Source organism: Staurois parvus, unplaced genomic scaffold (assembly GCF_062004578.1).
Source record: "Staurois parvus isolate SC_StPar_1 unplaced genomic scaffold, SC_StPar_1.0 ptg003132l, whole genome shotgun sequence".
Classification (NCBI taxonomy): domain Eukaryota; kingdom Metazoa; phylum Chordata; class Amphibia; order Anura; family Ranidae; genus Staurois; species Staurois parvus.
Genome location: NW_028320928.1, coordinates 51,940 through 70,348, shown reverse-complemented (window position 1 = coordinate 70,348; position 18,409 = coordinate 51,940). Strand labels below are relative to the sequence as shown.

General features: G+C 56.6%; 1 protein-coding gene across 4 annotated transcripts in view; it reads right to left on the bottom strand.

Moving 5' to 3' along the window:
* LOC149428563 (nitric oxide synthase 3-like) overlaps positions 1-18,409 on the bottom strand; it is a 105,195-nt gene that overhangs the window by 74,062 nt on the left and 12,724 nt on the right. The window contains exon 1 of one of the 4 annotated variants that reach the window (XM_089667257.1): positions 5,215-5,313. The exons of the other annotated variants lie outside the window; for them this stretch is intronic. The gene's annotated coding sequence lies outside the window, so the exon portion shown is untranslated. Of the gene's footprint in view, positions 1-5,214; positions 5,314-18,409 lie in introns of those variants that run through there. 4 annotated transcript variants of the gene reach the window in all.

Here is an 18,409-nt window from a genome sequence, read left to right as displayed (position 1 = left end):
GAGGGGTATGATAGTCCAGAGAACTCTGGGTCCCCCCCCAGGAGGGGTATGATAGTCCAGAGAACTCCAGGTCTCCCCCCAGGAGGGGTATGATAGTCCAGAGAACTCGGGGTCTCCCTCCAGGAGGGGTATGATAGTCCAGAGAACTCCGGGTCTCCCCCCAGGAGGGGTATGATAGTCCAGAGAACTCCAGGTCTCCCTCCAGGAGGGGTATGATAGTCTAGAGAACTCCAGGTCTCCCCCCAGGAGGGGTATGATAGTCCAGAGAACTCCGGGTCTCCCTCCAGGAGGGGTATGATAGTCCAGAGAACTCCGGGTCTCCCCCCAGGAGGGGTATGATAGTCCACCGATCTCCGTGTCTCCCCCCAGGAGGGGTATGATAGTCCAGAGAACTCCGGGTCTCCCCCCAGGAGGGGTATGATAGTCCACCGATCTCTGTGTCTCCCCCCAGGAGGGGTATGATAGTCCAGAGAACTCCGGGTCTCCCTCCAGGAGGGGTATTATAGTCCAGAGAACTCCGGGTCTCCCTCCAGGAGGGGTATGATAGTCCAGAGAACTCCGGGTCTCCCCCCAGGAGGGGTATGATAGTCCACCGATCTCCGTGTCTCCCCCCAGGAGGGGTATGATAGTCCAGAGAACTCGGGGTCTCCCCCCAGGAGGGGTATGATAGTCCAGAGAACTCCGTGTCTCCCCCCAGGAGGGGTATGATAGTCCAGAGAACTCCGGGTCTCCCTCCAGGAGGGGTATGATAGTCCAGAGAACTCGGGGTCTTCCCCCAGGAGGGGTATTATAGTCCAGAGAACTCGGGGTCTCCCCCCAGGAGGGGTATGATAGTCCACCGATCTCCGTGTCTCCCTCCAGGAGGGGTATGATAGCTCAGAGATCTCCGTGTCTCCCCCCAGGAGGGGTATGATAGTCCAGAGAACTCTGGGTCTCCCCCCAGGAGGGGTATGATAGTCCAGAGAACTCGGGGTCCCCCCCCAGGAGGGGTATGATAGTCCAGAGAACTCCGGGTCTCCCTCCAGGAGGGGTATGATAGTCCAGAGAACTCGGGGTCTCCCCCCAGGAGGGGTATGATAGTCCAGAGAACTCGGGGTCTCCCTCCAGGAGGGGTATGATAGTCCAGAGAACTCGGGGTCTCCCCCCAGGAGGGGTATGATAGTCCAGAGAACTCGGGGTCTCCCCCCAGGAGGGGTATGATAGTCCAGAGAACTCCGGGTCTCCCCCAGGAGGGGTATGATAGTCCAGAGAACTCGGGGTCTCCCTCCAGGAGGGGTATGATAGTCCACCGATCTCCATGTCTCCCTCCAGGAGGGGTATGATAGTCCAGAGAACTCCAGGTCTCCCCCCAGGAGGGGTATGATAGTCCAGAGAACTCGGGGTCTCCCCCCAGGAGGGGTATGATAGTCCAGAGAACTCGGGGTCTCCCCCCAGGAGGGGTATGATAGTCCAGAGAACTCGGGGTCTCCCCCCAGGAGGGGTATGATAGTCCAGAGAACTCTGGGTCCCCCCCCAGGAGGGGTATGATAGTCCAGAGAACTCCAGGTCTCCCCCCAGGAGGGGTATGATAGTCCAGAGAACTCCGGGTCTCCCCCCAGGAGGGGTATGATAGTCCAGAGAACTCCAGGTCTCCCTCCAGGAGGGGTATGATAGTCTAGAGAACTCCAGGTCTCCCCCCAGGAGGGGTATGATAGTCCAGAGAACTCGGGGTCTCCCCCCAGGAGGGGTATGATAGTCTAGAGAACTCCAGGTCTCCCTCCAGGAGGGGTATGATAGTCCAGAGAACTCGGGGTCTCCCTCCAGGAGGGGTATGATAGTCCAGAGAACTCCAGGTCTCCCCCCAGGAGGGGTATGATAGTCCAGAGAACTCCGGGTCTCCCCCAGGAGGGGTATGATAGTCCAGAGAACTCCGGGTCTCCCCCCAGGAGGGGTATGATAGTCCAGAGAACTCCAGGTCTCCCCCCAGGAGGGGTATGATAGTCCAGAGAACTCGGGGTCTCCCCCCAGGAGGGGTATGATAGTCCAGAGAACTCCAGGTCTCCCTCCAGGAGGGGTATGATAGTCCAGAGAACTCGGGGTCTCCCTCCAGGAGGGGTATGATAGTCCAGAGAACTCCAGGTCTCCCCCCAGGAGGGGTATGATAGTCCAGAGAACTCCGGGTCTCCCCCCAGGAGGGGTATGATAGTCCAGAGAACTCCAGGTCTCCCTCCAGGAGGGGTATGATAGTCCAGAGAACTCCGGGTCTCCCTCCAGGAGGGGTATGATAGTCCAGAGAACTCCGGGTCTCCCCCCAGGAGGGGTATGATAGTCCAGAGAACTCCGGGTCTTCCCCCAGGAGGGGTATGATAGTCCAGAGAACTCCGGGTCTCCCTCCAGGAGGGGTATGATAGTCCAGAGAACTCCGGGTCTCCCTCCAGGAGGGGTATGATAGTCCAGAGAACTCCGGGTCTCCCTCCAGGAGGGGTATTATAGTCCAGAGAACTCCAGGTCTCCCCCACCGGGGTGGACAGAGACCCCTCCAGACACAACACTCAGATGTCTACAAACACACGTGTGGTCAGGAATATACCCCGACTGCAGGCAAATGTACCTCTACTGCCCCCTAAAGGAACCATAATCCATTCTCTGCACACTGCTCTCTGATTGGCTGATAATTCAAATACGGGGAAGACATGTTTCCCATCCAGGATCTCCTGTACAACTTACCCAATCCATGGATCCTCTCCACCACGATGTACCCCGTCCCCTAACATGCCTACGGGGCCCCAAAATGTTGTTTTCACAGTTCTGCCCCACGTTGGGTCCTTCAACCACCGCCCCACGTTGGGTCCTCAACCCGTCTGCCCCACGTTGGGTCCTCCACCCGTCTGCCCCACGTTGGGTCCTCCACCCGTCTGCCCCACGTTGGGTCCTCCACCCGTCTGCCCCACGTTGGGTCCTCCACCCGTCTGCCCCACGTTGGGTCCTCCACCCGTCTGCCCCACGTTGGGTCCTTCAACCACCGCCCCACGTTGGGTCCTCAACCCGTCTGCCCCACGTTGGGTCCTTCACCCGTCTGCCCCACGTTGAGTCCTCCACCCATCTGCCCCACGTTGGGTCCTCCACCCGTCTGCCCCACGTTGGGTCCTCCAACCGCCGCCCCACGTTGGGTACTTCACCCGTCTGACCCACGTTGGGTCCTCCACCCGTCTGACCCACGTTGGGTCCTTCACCCATTTGCCCTATTTTGGGTCCTCCACCTGTCCGACCAACATTGGGTCCTTAACCCGTCTGCCCCACATTGGGTCCTCCACCCATCCTCCTCTCCTCTATAATATACAATGTCCTCCTCTCCTCTATAATATACAATGTCCTCCTCTCCTCTCCTCTGTAATATACGATGTCCTCCTCTCCTCTCCTCTGTAATATACAATGTCCTCCTCTCCTCTCCTCTATAATATACAATGTCCTCCTCTCCTCTCCTCTGTAATATACGATGTCCTCCTCTCCTCTCCTCTGTAATATACAATGTCCTCCTCTCCTCTCCTCTGTAATATACAATGTCCTCCTCTCCTCTCCTCTGTAATATACAATGTCCTCCTCTCCTCTATAATATGCAATGTCCTCCTCTCCTCTATAATATGCAATGTCCTCCTCTCCTCTATAATATACAATGTCCTCCTCTCCTCTGTAATATACGATGTCCTCCTCTCCTCTCCTCTATAATATACAATGTCCTCCTCTCCTCTATAATATACAATGTCCTCCTCTCCTCTCCTCTGTAATATACAATGTCCTCCTCTCCTCTCCTCTGTAATATACAATGTCCTCCTCTCCTCTCCTCTGTAATATACAATGTCCTCCTCTCCTCTCCTCTGTAATATACGATGTCCTCCTCTCCTCTCCTCTATAATATACAATGTCCTCCTCTCCTCTCCTCTGTAATATACAATGTCCTCCTCTCCTCTCCTCTATAATATACAATGTCCTCCTCTCCTCTATAATATACAATGTCCTCCTCTCCTCTCCTCTATAATATACAATGTCCTCCTCTCCTCTGTAATATACAATGTCCTCCTCTCCTCTCCTCTATAATATACAATGTCCTCCTCTCCTCTCCTCTGTAATATACAATGTCCTCCTCTCCTCTCCTCTATAATATACAATGTCCTCCTCTCCTCTATAATATACAATGTCCTCCTCTCCTCTCCTCTGTAATATACAATGTCCTCCTCTCCTCTCCTCTGTAATATACAATGTCCTCCTCTCCTCTCCTCTGTAATATACGATGTCCTCCTCTCCTCTCCTCTGTAATATACAATGTCCTCCTCTCCTCTCCTCTGTAATATACGATGTCCTCCTCTCCTCTCCTCTATAATATACAATGTCCTCCTCTCCTCTCCTCTGTAATATACAATGTCCTCCTCTCCTCTATAATATGCAATGTCCTCCTCTCCTCTATAATATGCAATGTCCTCCTCTCCTCTATAATATACAATGTCCTCCTCTCCTCTGTAATATACGATGTCCTCCTCTCCTCTCCTCTATAATATACAATGTCCTCCTCTCCTCTATAATATACAATGTCCTCCTCTCCTCTCCTCTGTAATATACAATGTCCTCCTCTCCTCTCCTCTGTAATATACAATGTCCTCCTCTCCTCTCCTCTGTAATATACAATGTCCTCCTCTCCTCTCCTCTGTAATATACGATGTCCTCCTCTCCTCTCCTCTATAATATACAATGTCCTCCTCTCCTCTCCTCTGTAATATACAATGTCCTCCTCTCCTCTATAATATACAATGTCCTCCTCTCCTCTCCTCTATAATATACGATGTCCTCCTCTCCTCTCCTCTATAATATACAATGTCCTCCTCTCCTCTATAATATACGATGTCCTCCTCTCCTCTCCTCTATAATATACAATGTCCTCCTCTCCTCTATAATATACGATGTCCTCCTCTCCTCTCCTCTATAATATACAATGTCCTCCTCTCCTCTCCTCTATAATATACAATGTCCTCCTCTCCTCTATAATATACGATGTCCTCCTCTCCTCTGTAATATACAATGTCCTCCTCTCCTCTATAATATACAATGTCCTCCTCTCCTCTCTCCTCCATGTTTCCTGTCCCGGTGTCTCCGGTATATTCTTTCTTCCCTCTCAGGTATTCGGTGTCCCCTGGCCTGGTATTGATCCCTGACCCCCGCCCCATCCTGACCCCTCATCCTCACTGCTCCGTCCTCCATGCGGTCAGCCTCCAGTGAGCCCCGGCCGGCTCTGACCTTTATCTGTGAGCTGCAAGGAGACACCTGATCCGCCATTAGAGGAGGACGTGAGCTAAATCCAGATCCTATCACAGCCGGCATGGAAGAATACAAAATACAGCTTCACCCCCCACCCCCCATCCATACTAGGGCCCCCCACCCCCCATCCATACTAGGGCCCCCCCATCCATACCAAGGGCCCCCCCATCCATACCAGGGCCCCCCCCATCCATACCAAGGGCCCCCCCATCCATACTAAGGCCCCCCCATCCATACCAAGGGCCCCCCCATCCATACTAAGGCCCCCCCATCCATACCAAGGGCCCCCCCATCCATACCAGGGCCCCCCCCATCCATACTAGGGCCCCCCACCCCCCATCCATACCAAGGCCCCCCCCATCCATACCAAGGGCCCCCCATCCATACCAGGGCCCCCCCCCATCCATACTAGGGCCCCCCACACCGCGCACCCCACACCGCACACCCCACACCGCGCACCCCACACCGCACACCCCACACCGTACACCCCACACCGTACACCCCACACCGCGCACCCCACACCGCACACCCCACACCGCACACCCCACACCGTACACCCCACACCGCGCACCCCACACCGCACACCCCACACCGCACACCCCACACCGTACACCCCACACCGTACACCCCACACCGCACACCCCACACCGTAGACCCCACACCGTAGACCCCACACCGCGCACCCCACACCGCACACCCCACACCGCACACCCCACACCGCGCACCCCACACCGCACACCCCACACCGCACACCCCACACCGCACACCCCACACCGCACACCCCACACCGTAGACCCCACACCGTGCACCCCACACCGCGCACCCCACACCGCGCACCCCACACCGCACACCCCACACCGCAGACCCCACACCGTGCACCCCACACCGCGCACCCCACACCGCGCACCCCACACCGCACACCCCACACCGCGCACCCCACACCGCGCACCCCACACCGCAGACCCCACACCGTACACCCCACACCGCGCACCCCACACCGCACACCCCACACCGCACACCCCACACCGCAGACCCCACACCGCGCACCCCACACCGCGCACCCCACACCGCGCACCCCACACCGCACACCCCACACCGCACACCCCACACCGCGCACCCCACACCGCAGACCCCACACCGTACACCCCACACCGCGCACCCCACACCGCACACCCCACACCGCACACCCCACACCGCAGACCCCACACCGTGCACCCCACACCGCGCACCCCACACCGCGCACCCCACACCGCACACCCCACACCGTACACCCCACACCGTACACCCCACACCGTAGACCCCACACCGTGCACCCCACACCGCGCACCCCACACCGCGCACCCCACACCGCACACCCCACACCGCACACCCCACACCGCACACCCCACACCGCACACCCCACACCGTAGACCCCACACCGTGCACCCCACACCGCGCACCCCACACCGCGCACCCCACACCGCACACCCCACACCGCAGACCCCACACCGTGCACCCCACACCGCGCACCCCACACCGCGCACCCCACACCGCACACCCCACACCGCACACCCCACACCGTACACCCCACACCGTACACCCCACACCGTAGACCCCACACCCCACACCGCGCACCCCACACCTCACACCCCACACCGCACACCCCACACCGTAGACCCCACACCGTGCACCCCACACCGCGCACCCCACACCGCACACCCCACACCGCACACCCCACACCGTAGACCCCACACCGTGCACCCCACACCGCGCACCCCACACCGTACACCCCACACCGTGCACCCCACACCACGCACCCCACACCGTAGACCCCACACCGCGCACCCCACACCGCACACCCCACACCGTACACCCCACACCGTACACCCCACACCGTAGACCCCACACCGTACACCCCACACCGTACACCCCACACCGTAGACCCCACACCGCACACCCCACACCGCGCACCCCACACCGCGCACCCCACACCGCACACCCCACACCGCACACCCCACACCGCAGACCCCACACCGTAGACCCCACACCGTACACCCCACACCGCGCACCCCACACCGCACACCCCACACCGTAGACCCCACACCGTGCACCCCACACCGCGCACCCCACACCGCACACCCCACACCGTAGACCCCACACCGCGCACCCCACACCGCGCACCCCACACCGCGCACCCCACACCGTGCACCCCACACCGCGCACCCCACACCGTGCACCCCACACCGCGCACCCCACACCCCACACCGTAGACCCCACACCGTGCACCCCACACCGTAGACCCCACACCGTACACCCCATACCATGTACCCCATACCATGTACCCCATACTATGTACCCCATACCATACACCCCATACCATGTACCCCATACCGTACACCCCATACCATGCACCCCATACCATACACCCCATACCATACACCCCATACTATGCACCCCCTACCATGTACCCCATACACCCCATACTATGCACCCCCTACCATGTACCCCATACACCCCATACTATGCACCCCCTACCATGTACCCCATACTATGCACCCCCTACCATGTACCCCATACACCCCATACTATGCACCCCCTACCATGTACCCCATACACCCCATACTATGCACCCCCTACCATGTACCCCATACACCCCATACTATGCACCCCCTACCATGTACCCCATACACCCCATACTATGCACCCCCTACCATGTACCCCATACACCCCATACTATGCACCCCCTACCATGTACCCCATACACCCCATACTATGCACCCCCTACCATGTACCCCATACACCCCATACTATGCACCCCCTACCATGTACCCCATACACCCCATACTATGCACCCCCTACCATGTACCCCCTACAATGTTCCCCATACTCATTCACCTAAGGGGATGGCATGATCTGGGGTCCACCTTGTTAAAGGGGGCTCCCAGATTCCAATAAGCCCCCCCTGCCTGCAGACCCCCACAACCACCGCCCCAGGGTTGTGGGTGAGAGACCCTTGTGCTCATCACCATGGGGACGAGGTGTTCTGGTGGGGGGAAGCCTGAAAGTTTCAATAAACAACCCTCCCCCTCCCCCCCACCCCTCGAAATTAGACAAATTCCGAAACAAATGTACAAAATGAAATCCGTAAGATGAGGAATGTCTGCTCTGCTCGTGTGTACGAGAGGCGATCCGCTGCTCGGGGAACGCAGGAGGTCGCTCACTCCGCACGTGACCGGTTATTTTCTGAATGGATGTCAACGTTCTCTGATTGGACGGGGTGGAGATTGTGACATCATCCCCCTGTGTCTCCGCCCAGTCCAAAGGTGGGTGATTGATACTCGGTACTGTCCAGCCGCTGTTGCCGGCCCACCAGCAGAGACCAAAGGGTCCATCACAACCCTCTCCACCATTCGTGGCCTGAGGTCAGAGGGCGTGGCTTGTGGAGTGGTGCAAGGTGGTGGCCATCTCACACGTTCAGCACGTAGACCGGATTGGGTCGAGCGGTGAATTTACCGGGTACCCCACACACTGCTGGACGGTGATATTTTCCGGCAGCACCCCATTCCCGAGGACCGAATATCCATTCTTAGCAGGTCACCATTTGGGGTCCCATCAAGATTTGGAGCTGCAGCCAACTGGAGGTGGCCGTGGCGGCTGATCTGATTGGTGGCTCCATTGGTGCACCTGTTGTGCTCCGACTGCCATTGTCACCCCCACATAGGATGGAACCTCCAGTCTCACCGGGTGACAGACCCAAGCGGGATCAGGAGTGAGGTCATCATGGGCCTTTTGTGGTGGCCGGCCCGTTGCTCCCAGAGCCTCCCTACGGTTCTGGAGGGCCACGCCGGACAAGAACTGCTCTGCTCATCGGCAGCAAACCCTTCCCCTCCTCCATCCTAGTCTGGGGTGGACATGCACTTTAAGGCCTGTTTTCCCCATAGGGGCCAATCATCCAGAATGACGGGTCCTCTTTCCGTGGCTGGGACACAAAGGGCTGACCCACGGGTGAGGATCGGGCTGTTTGGGGCCACCATAGGGTGAGATTTCCCAGGTGTGAGCTCTCCAGCCCACAGAAGGGGTTAATGATGGAGAAGCTGGCAGAGATATTCTCCGCCCTGCGGCTGTAGGGAACCGCGCCAATCATTGTCTGGCCACAGAATGAGGAACATGGCAATCTGAACCCATCCCAAAATCCTGCAGGATGAGGACAGAGCAATCCCGAGACATGTTCCTACAACCGCGCCACGTTCCTACAACTGAGCCACGTTCCTACAACCGCACCACGTTCCTACAACCGCGCCACGTTCCTACAACCGCACAATGTTCCTACAACTACTCCACGTTCCTACAACCGCGCCACGTTCCTACAACCGCGCCACGTTCCTACAACCGCACAATGTTCCTACAACTACTCCACGTTCCTACAACCGCACCACGTTCCTACAACTGCGCCACGTTCCTACAACCGCACAATGTTCCTACAACCACTCCACATTCCTACAACCGCACAATGTTCCTACAACCACTCCACATTCCTACAACCGCACAATGTTCCTACAACCACTCCACATTCCTACAACTACTCCACATTCCTACAACTACTCCACGTTCCTACAACCGCACCACGTTCCTACAACCGCACCACGTTCCTACAACTACTCCACGTTCCTACAACTGCTCCACGTTCCTACAACTGCTCCACGTTCCTACAACCGCGCCACGTTCCTACAACCGCGCCACGTTCCTACAACCGCGCCACGTTCCAACAACCGCCCCACGTTCCTACAACCGCGCCACGTTCATACAACCGCGCCACGTTCCTACAACCGCACCACGTTCCTACAACCGCACAATGTTCCTACAACTACTCCACGTTCCTACAACCGCACCACGTTCCTACAACCGCACAATGTTCCTACAACTACTCCACGTTCCTACAACCGCGCCACGTTCCTACAACTACCCCACGTTCCTACAACCGCACCACGTTCCTACAACTGCTCCACGTTCCTACAACCGCTCCACGTTCCTACAACCGCCCCACGTTCCTACAACCGCACCACGTTCCTACAACCGCACAATGTTCCTACAACTACTCCACGTTCCTACAACCTCGCCACGTTCATACAACCGCGCCACGTTCATACAACCGCGCCACGTTCATACAACCGCACCACGTTCCTACAACCGCACAACGTTCCTACAACTGCACTGTGTTCCTACAACCGCACCACGTTCCTACAACCGCACCACGTTCCTACAACTGCACTGTGTTCCTACAACCGTGCCACATTCCTACAACCGCACCACGTTCCTACAACTGCACTGTGTTCCTACAACCGTGCCACATTCCTACAACCGCACCACGTCCCTACAACCGCACCACGTTCCTACAACCACTCCACGTTCCTACAACCACTCCACGTTCCTACCACCGCGCCACGTTCCTACAACCATTCCACGTTCCTACAACCACGTTACGTTTGTACAACCGCACCACGTTCCTACAACCGTGCCATGTTCCTACAACCGCGCCACGTTCCTACAACCACGCCACGTTCCTACAACCACGCCACGTTCCTACAACCACTCCACGTTCCAACAACCACACCACATTCCTACAACCACGCCATGTTCCTACAACCGCTCCACGTTCCTACAACCACGCCACGTTCCTACAACCACGCCACGTTCCAACAACCACACCACATTCCTACAACCACGCCATGTTCCTACAACCACTCCACTTTCCTACAACCGCGCCACGTTCCTACAACCACACCACGTTCCTACAACTGCACTGTGTTCCTACAACCGCTCCACGTTCCTACAACCACACCACGTTCCTACAACCGCACAACGTTCCTACAACTACTCCACGTTCCTACAACTGCGCCACATTCTTACACCCGCGCCACGTTCCTACAACCACTCCACGTTCCTACAACCGCACCACGTTCCTTCAACCGCACCACGTTCCTACAACCACTCCACGTTCCTACAACCGTGCCACGTTCCTACAACCGCACCATGTTCCTACAACTACCCCACGTTCCTACAACCGCACCACGTTCCTACAACTGCTCCACGTTCCTACAACCGCTCCACGTTCCTACAACCGCGCCACGTTCCTACAACCGCCCCACGTTCCTACAACCGCCCCACGTTCCTACAACCGCGCCACGTTCCTACAACCGCACCGCGTTCCTACAACCACACAATGTTCCTACAACTACTCCACGTTCCTACAACCGCGCCACGTTCATACAACCGCGCCACGTTCATACAACCGCGCCACGTTCATACAACCGCACCACGTTCCTACAACCGCACAACGTTCCTACAACTGCACTGTGTTCCTACAACCGCACCACGTTCCTACAACTGCACTGTGTTCCTACAACCGTGCCACATTCCTACAACCGCACCACGTTCCTACAACCACACCACGTTCCTACAACTGCACTGTGTTCCTACAACCGTGCCACATTCCTACAACCGCACCACGTCCCTACAACCGCACCACGTTCCTACAACCACTCCACGTTCCTACAACTGCCCTGTGTTCCTACAACCGTGCCACATTCCTACAACTGCACCACGTTCCTACAACTGCACTGTGTTCCTACAACCGTGCCACATTCCTACAACCGCACCACGTCCCTACAACCGCACCACGTTCCTACAACCACTCCACGTTCCTACAACCACTCCACGTTCCTACAACCACGTTACGTTTGTACAACCGCACCACGTTCCTACAACCGTGCCATGTTCCTACAACCGCTCCACGTTCCTACAACCATTCCACGTTCCTACAACCACGTTACGTTTGTACAACCGCACCACGTTCCTACAACCGTGCCATGTTCTTACAACCGCTCCACGTTCCTACAACCACGCCACGTTCCTACAACCACGCCACGTTCCAACAACCACACCACATTCCTACAACCACGCCATGTTCCTACAACCACTCCACGTTCCTACAACCGCGCCACGTTCCTACAACCACACCACGTTCCTACAACTGCACTGTGTTCCTACAACCGCTGCACGTTCCTACAACCACACCACGTTCCTACAACCGCACAACGTTCCTACAACTACTCCACGTTCCTACAACTGCGCCACATTCTTACACCCGCGCCACGTTCCTACAACCACTCCACGTTCCTACAACCGCACCACGTTCCTTCAACCGCACCACGTTCCTACAACCACTCCACGTTCCTACAACCGTGCCACGTTCCTACAACCGCACCATGTTCCTACAACTACCCCACGTTCCTACAACCGCACCACGTTTCTACAACTGCTCCACGTTCCTACAACCGCTCCACGTTCCTACAACCGCGCCACGTTCCTACAACCGCCCCACGTTCCTACAACCGCCCCACGTTCCTACAACCGCACCGCGTTCCTACAACCGCACCGCGTTCCTACAACTACTCCACGTTCCTACAACCGCGCCACGTTCATACAACCGCGCCACGTTCATACAACCGCGCCACGTTCATACAACCGCACCACGTTCCTACAACCGCACAACGTTCCTACAACTGCACTGTGTTCCTACAACCGCACCACGTTCCTACAACTGCACTGTGTTCCTACAACCGTGCCACATTCCTACAACCGCACCACGTTCCTACAACCACACCACGTTCCTACAACTGCACTGTGTTCCTACAACCGTGCCACATTCCTACAACCGCACCACGTCCCTACAACCGCACCACGTTCCTACAACCACTCCACGTTCCTACCACCGCGCCACGTTCCTACAACCATTCCACGTTCCTACAACCACGTTACGTTTGTACAACCGCACCATGTTCCTACAACCGCGCCACGTTCCTACAACCACGCCACGTTCCTACAACCACGCCACGTTCCTACAACCACTCCACGTTCCAACAACCACACCACATTCCTACAACCACGCCATGTTCCTACAACCACTCCACTTTCCTACAACCGCGCCACGTTCCTACAACCACACCACGTTCCTACAACTGCACTGTGTTCCTACAACCGCTCCACGTTCCTACAACCACACCACGTTCCTACAACCGCACAACGTTCCTACAACTACTCCACGTTCCTACAACTGCGCCACATTCTTACACCCGCGCCACGTTCCTACAACCACTCCACGTTCCTACAACCGCACCACGTTCCTTCAACCGCACCACGTTCCTACAACCACTCCACGTTCCTACAACCGTGCCACGTTCCTACAACCGCACCATGTTCCTACAACTACCCCACGTTCCTACAACCGCACCACGTTCCTACAACTGCTCCACGTTCCTACAACCGCTCCACGTTCCTACAACCGCGCCACGTTCCTACAACCGCCCCACGTTCCTACAACCGCCCCACGTTCCTACAACCGCGCCACGTTCCTACAACCGCACCGCGTTCCTACAACCACACAATGTTCCTACAACTACTCCACGTTCCTACAACCGCGCCACGTTCATACAACCGCGCCACGTTCATACAACCGCGCCACGTTCATACAACCGCACCACGTTCCTACAACCGCACAACGTTCCTACAACTGCACTGTGTTCCTACAACCGCACCACGTTCCTACAACTGCACTGTGTTCCTACAACCGTGCCACATTCCTACAACCGCACCACGTTCCTACAACCACACCACGTTCCTACAACTGCACTGTGTTCCTACAACCGTGCCACATTCCTACAACCGCACCACGTCCCTACAACCGCACCACGTTCCTACAACCACTCCACGTTCCTACAACTGCCCTGTGTTCCTACAACCGTGCCACATTCCTACAACTGCACCACGTTCCTACAACTGCACTGTGTTCCTACAACCGTGCCACATTCCTACAACCGCACCACGTCCCTACAACCGCACCACGTTCCTACAACCACTCCACGTTCCTACAACCACTCCACGTTCCTACAACCACGTTACGTTTGTACAACCGCACCACGTTCCTACAACCGTGCCATGTTCCTACAACCGCTCCACGTTCCTACAACCATTCCACGTTCCTACAACCACGTTACGTTTGTACAACCGCACCACGTTCCTACAACCGTGCCATGTTCTTACAACCGCTCCACGTTCCTACAACCACGCCACGTTCCTACAACCACGCCACGTTCCAACAACCACACCACATTCCTACAACCACGCCATGTTCCTACAACCACTCCACGTTCCTACAACCGCGCCACGTTCCTACAACCACACCACGTTCCTACAACTGCACTGTGTTCCTACAACCGCTGCACGTTCCTACAACCACACCACGTTCCTACAACCGCACAACGTTCCTACAACTACTCCACGTTCCTACAACTGCGCCACATTCTTACACCCGCGCCACGTTCCTACAACCACTCCACGTTCCTACAACCGCACCACGTTCCTTCAACCGCACCACGTTCCTACAACCACTCCACGTTCCTACAACCGTGCCACGTTCCTACAACCGCACCATGTTCCTACAACTACCCCACGTTCCTACAACCGCACCACGTTTCTACAACTGCTCCACGTTCCTACAACCGCTCCACGTTCCTACAACCGCGCCACGTTCCTACAACCGCCCCACGTTCCTACAACCGCCCCACGTTCCTACAACCGCACCGCGTTCCTACAACCGCACCGCGTTCCTACAACTACTCCACGTTCCTACAACCGCGCCACGTTCATACAACCGCGCCACGTTCATACAACCGCGCCACGTTCATACAACCGCACCACGTTCCTACAACCGCACAACGTTCCTACAACTGCACTGTGTTCCTACAACCGCACCACGTTCCTACAACTGCACTGTGTTCCTACAACCGTGCCACATTCCTACAACCGCACCACGTTCCTACAACCACACCACGTTCCTACAACTGCACTGTGTTCCTACAACCGTGCCACATTCCTACAACCGCACCACGTCCCTACAACCGCACCACGTTCCTACAACCACTCCACGTTCCTACCACCGCGCCACGTTCCTACAACCATTCCACGTTCCTACAACCACGTTACGTTTGTACAACCGCACCACGTTCCTACAACCGCGCCACGTTCCTACAACCACGCCACGTTCCTACAACCACGCCACGTTCCTACAACCACTCCACGTTCCAACAACCACACCACATTCCTACAACCACGCCATGTTCCTACAACCACTCCACGTTCCTACAACCGCGCCACGTTCCTACAACCACACCACGTTCCTACAACTGCACTGTGTTCCTACAACCGCTCCACGTTCCTACAACCGCACAACGTTCCTACAACTACTCCACGTTCCTACAACTGCGCCACATTCTTACACCCGCGCCACGTTCCTACAACCACTCAACGTTCCTACAACCGCACCACGTTCCTTCAACCGCACCACGTTCCTACAACCACTCCACGTTCCTACAACCGTGCCACGTTCCTACAACCGCACCACGTTCCTACAACCGCACAACGTTCCTACAACTACTCCACGTTCCTACAACTGCGCCACATTCTTACAACCGCGCCACGTTCCTACAACCGCGCCACGTTCCAATAACCACACCACGTTCCTACAACTGCACTGTGTTCCTACAACCGCTCCACGTTCCTACAACCGCTCCACGTTTCTACAACCACACAATGTTCCTACAACTACTCCACGTTCCTACAACTGCGCCACATTCTTAAAACCGTGCCACGTTCCTACCACCGCGCCACGTTCCTACAACCATTCCACGTTCCTACAACCACGTTACGTTTGTACAACCGCACCACGTTCCTACAACCGTGCCATGTTCCTACAACCACGCCACGTTCCTACAACCACGCCACATTCCTACAACCATGCCACATTCCTACAACCACGCCACGTTCCTACAACCACGCCACGTTCCTACAACCACGCAACGTTCCTACAACCACTCCACAGTCCAACAACCACACCACATTCCTACAACCACGCCATGTTCCTACAACCACTCCACGTTCCTACAACCGCACCACATTTCTAGAACCACTCCACGTTCCTACAGCCACACCACGTTCCTACAACCGTGCCACATTCCTACAACCGCGCCACGTTTCTACAACTGTGCCACGTTCCCACAGCCACACCACGTTCCTACAACCATGCCAACATCTCATACCGACACATCAGATATGTTCTGAGGAATTCAATGAGACAATGAAGAACACACAGGAGGATTGGGGTCTGTCAGCAAAATCCACCAACAGTGGCCTTATGAGCCACATGGAAGGTCTTCATCTGATGAGCCACCGAGAGATGGAACACTGGGCCCCCTATGGGGTCATACACAGAGATGGAACACCGGGCCCCCTATGGGGTCATACACAGAGATGGAACACCGGGCCCCCTATGGGGTCATACACAGAGATGGAACACCGGGCCCCCTATGGGGCCATACACAGAGATGGAACACCGGGCCCCCTATGGGGTCATACACAGAGATGGAACACCGGGCCCCCTATGGGGTCATACACAGAGATGGAACACCGGGCCCCCTGTGGGGTCATACACAGAGAGATGGAAACCCGGGCCCCCTATGAGGTCATACACAGATGGAACACCTGGTCCCCTATGGGGCCATACACAGAGATGGAACACCGGGCCCCCTATGGGGTCATACACAGAGATGGAACACCGGGCCCCCTATGGGGTCATACACAGAGATGGAACACCGGGCCCCCTATGGGGTCATACACAGAGATGGAACACCGGGCCCCCTATGGGGTCATACACAGAGATGGAACACCGGGCCCCCTATGGGGTCATACACAGAGAAGGAACACCGGGCCCCCTATGGGGTCATACACAGAGATGGAACACTGGGCCCCCTATGGGGTCATACACAGAGATGGAACACCGGGCCCCCTATGGGGTCATACACAGAGATGGAACACCGGGGCCCCTATGGGGTCATACACAGATGGAACACCTGGTCCCCTATGGGGCCATACACAGAGATGGAATCCCGGGCCCCCTATGGGGTCATACACAGAGATGGAACACCGGGCCCCCTATGGGGTCATACACAGAGATGGAACACCGGGCCCCCTATGGGGTCATACACAGAGATGGAACACCGGGCCCCCTATGGGGTCATACACAGAGATGGAACACCGGGACCCCTATGGGGTCATACACAGAGATGGAACACTGGGCCCCTATGGGGTCATACACAGAGATGGAACACCGGGCCCCTATGGGGTCATACACAGAGATGGAACACTGGGCCCCCTATGGGGTCATACAGAGAGATGGAACACCGGGCCCCCTATGGGGTCATACACAGAGATGGAACACCGGGCCCCCTATGGGGTCATACACAGAGATGGAACACTGGGCCCCTATGGGGTCATACACAGAGATGGAACACTGGGCCCCCTATGGGGTCATACACAGAGATGGAACACTGGGCCCCCTATGGGGTCATACACAGAGATGGAACACTGGGCCCCCTATGGGGTCATACACAGAGATGGAACACTGGGCCCCCTATGGGGTCATACACAGAGTTTGAACACTGGGCCCCCTATGGGGTCATACAGAGAGATGGAACACCGGGCCCCCTATGGGGTCATACACAGAGATGGAACACTTAGCCCCCTATGGGGTCATACACAGAGATGGAACACTGGGCCCCCTATGGGGTCATACACAGAGATGGAACACTGGGCCCCCTATGGGGTCATAGACAGAGATGGAACACCGGGCCCCCTATGGGGTCATACACAGAGATGGAACACGGGGCCCCCTATGGGGTCATACAGTGAGATGGAACACCGGGCCCCCTATGGGGTCATACAGAGAGATGGAACACTGGGCCCCCTGTGGGGTCATACACAGAGATGGAACACCGGGCCCCCTATGGGGTCATACACAGAGATGGAACACCGGGCCCCCTATGGGGTCATACACAGAGATGGAACACCGGGCCCCCTATGGGGTCATACACAGAGATGGAACACCGGGCCCCCTATGGGGTCATACACAGAGATGGAACACCGGGCCCTCTATGGGGTCATACACAGAGATGGAACACCGGGCCCCCTATGGGGTCATACACAGAGATGGAACACCGGGCCCCCTATGGGGTCATACACAGAGATGGAACAC